At 44.3% G+C, this 3108-nt stretch overlaps 1 long non-coding RNA gene across 1 annotated transcript in view; it reads right to left on the bottom strand.

The window, feature by feature from the left end:
- Positions 1-358: 358 nt before the first annotated feature.
- LOC111523966 overlaps positions 359-3108 on the bottom strand; it is an 8479-nt gene continuing 5729 nt past the window's right edge. The window contains exon 2 of the long non-coding RNA XR_002725652.1: positions 359-705. This is a non-coding gene — a long non-coding RNA (uncharacterized LOC111523966). The remainder of the gene's footprint in view (positions 706-3108) is intronic.

The following is a 3108-nucleotide window of genomic DNA, read 5'->3' on the forward strand; positions in this document are numbered from 1 at the left end:
TGGTGGTGTGTGCCTGTAGTCCCAGCTACTCGGGAGGCTGAGGCAGGAGGATGGCTTGAACCTAGGCATTCCAGGTTGCAGTGAGTTATGATCAGGCCACTGCACTCTAGTCTGGAGTGAGACACTGTCTCAAAAATACATAATAGAATAATACTAAAGTAGACTTTTGGGAAGGACATTTTAAAACTTGAATAAATGTCCCACACAGAGGAGGAGCTAGACAGAGCAGAGAGAGCCTTCAGCTATGATACGGATCTGAAACCTGTGAGGAAAGGGGGACTGGGTGTGACTAACGGTTGAAAGCGGCATTGCTAAACAAAATCTCAAAAACCCAAAGTGCAAGTCAAAAAGAAGCGAATTTGATAATCAAAATTAATGACTCTTTTCCAATGAGCTACAATATAGATAGTTAATAGGGAGATAATAGATTGGGAGAAGAGTCTCAGACTGCTTTGCAGTTCCAAGAGAGGTTTGATCAGGTTGATGAAGAGTTCTCAGGCCCATGTCCTCCACTGTCAGAGTCCCACACCTCCTCAGAGCTATCCTGCGTTAGGGCCCCTGCTGTGCCTAGTCATGGGCTGGGAGTGGCTCACAAGATGTGTGGCTTCATTGCAAATGGGGCATAGATCCAGAGTGGCGGCAGCTAGGCCTTCAACAGTTAGCAGAAAAACTGAGTAGCACATTTTTCACGGCCTCTGCGGAGACCTAAAAGTGAAATGTAAAACATAAATATGTTCTTTACGTTTTAATATATTTTAATATATATTTTATGTTTAAATATATTTTTTATGTAACAATATAAATATGAAACATATAAATGGCAAGGCAGGGTGGCTCACACCTGTAATCCCAGGACTTTGGGAGGTCAAGGCAAGAGGATTGCTTGAGCCTAGAAGTTCAAGACCAGCCTGGGCAACAAAGTGAGACCCTATTTCTAATAACATAACATAACATAACATAACATAACATAACATAACATAACATAACATAACTAGCTGGGTGTGGTGCCACACTCCTGTGGTCCCAGCTACACGGGAGGCTAAGGCAGGAGGATGGTCTGAGCCCGGGAGGTCAAGGCTACAGTGAGTCATGTTTGCACCACTGCACTCAATCCTGGGTGACAGAGTAAGACCCTGTCTCAAAAACAAACAAACAAACAAACAACAACAACAAAAAAAAACCCATACAAACAGAGAAAGCTTAAACATTTCTTTTGTGTGTGATTAAGGGTTGGAAAAGGCATTGTTAAACAAAATCTCAAAAACCCAAAGAGTAAGTCAAAAAGAAAAAGAAGTGAATTTGATAATACCCCAGTTAATGACCTTTTCCAGTGGGGCATAATATAGATAGGTAATAGATAGATAACAGATTGCGAGAAGACACTTGAAATAGCTATAACCTGTTGGGCGTGGTGGCTCACGCCTGTAATCCCAGCACTTTGGGAGGCCTCAGGCAGATCATGAGGTGAGTTCAAGACCAGCCTGGCCAACATAGTGAAATCCCGTCTCTACTGAAAATACGATAATTAGCCAGGCATGGTGGCAGGCCCCTGTAGTCCCAACTACTCAGGAGGCTGAGGCAGGAGAATCGCTTGAACCCGGGAGGCAGAGGTTGCAGTGAGCTGAGATTGCGCCACTGCACTTCAGCCTAGGTGACAGAGCAAAACTCCGTCTCAAAAAAAGAAAAAAGAAAAATAAAGAAATATCTATAACCAACAAGGGACACATGTATAGAATACATAGGGCACTTCAGCAAATCAAGAAAAAGATAGTAATTGTACTGGAAAAATGGTCAAAAGACAAGAGCCAGCAATCTATAGAGAAAGGAACCCACAGACTCATAACAAGGATATAAAAATGCTCCATCTCATTCAGTCAAAGAGAGGCCAATTAAAACAAGAACATGTCCCTTTAGCCCGTTATACTGAAAAAATTAAAGAGCTAGTCAACACCAAGTGTGGACAGGGATATGGACACTTTTGTGGGGTTCTGGTGAAAGTGTAGGCTGGGGCAGGCATCCTGGAGAATAATTTGGTGGTGTATCTTAAAAGTAAGTCTAGGCTGGGTGCAGTGGCTCACGCCTGTAATCCCAGCACTTTGGGAGGCCAAGGTGGGCAGATCACCTGAGGTGAGGAGTTTGAGACCAACCTGGCCAACATGGTGAAACCCATCTCTACTTAAAATACAAAACATTAGCTGGGCGTGGTGGTATGCACCTGTAATCCCAGCTACTTGGGAGGCCGAGGCAGGAGAGTCACTTGAACCCAGGAGGCTGAGGTTGCAGTGAGACGAGATCGCACAATTGCACCCCCAGTCTGGGGGAGAAGGCAAGACCTCATCTCAAAAAAAAAAAAAAAAGTCTAAAAAACCAAACACCACATGTTCTCACTTATAAGTGGGAGCTGAACAATGAGAACACGTGGACACAGGGAGGGGAACAACACACACAACGGCCTGTCGGTGGGGGCGGGGAAAGGACGAACATCAGGAAAAGCTAATGCACACGGGGCTTAATACCTGGGTGATGGGTTGATAGGTGCAGCAAGCCACCATGGCACACGTTTACCTATGTAACAAAGCCGCACATCCTGCACATGTACCCCGGAACTTAAAAAAAAAAAAAAAGTAAGTCTACAGTCTGAGCAGCATGGCAAGACCTGCCTCTACAAAAAAAAAAAAAAAAAAAAAAAAATCCAGGCATTGTGGCATAAGCCTGTGATCCTGTTACTTGGGGGGTTAGAGGAGAGAATCCCTTGAGCCCAGGAGGTAGAGGCTGTAGTAAGCCGTGTTTGAGTCACTGTACTCCAGCCTGGGCAACAGAGCAAGACCTATCTGTAAAAGATTAAAAAAAAAAAGTAAGTCCATGCACCCTATGACCTATCAGTTTTCCTCCCAGTTGTGTATCCCAAATAAATTCTGAGCTGGATCCATAAGGGAGCAGTATGGTGCACAGTGTATAGTGCATACTGTATAGTGTATAGTGCGTAGTGTATGGTGCGTAGTGCGTAGTGCGTAGTGCATAGTGCATAGTGTGTAGTGCGTAGTGTATAGTGTGTAGTGCGTAGTGCATAGTGCATAGCGTATAGTGCATAGTGTAGTGTAGTGCGTA

This window comes from Piliocolobus tephrosceles, chromosome 14 (assembly GCF_002776525.5).
Source record: "Piliocolobus tephrosceles isolate RC106 chromosome 14, ASM277652v3, whole genome shotgun sequence".
Lineage (NCBI taxonomy): Eukaryota > Metazoa > Chordata > Mammalia > Primates > Cercopithecidae > Piliocolobus > Piliocolobus tephrosceles.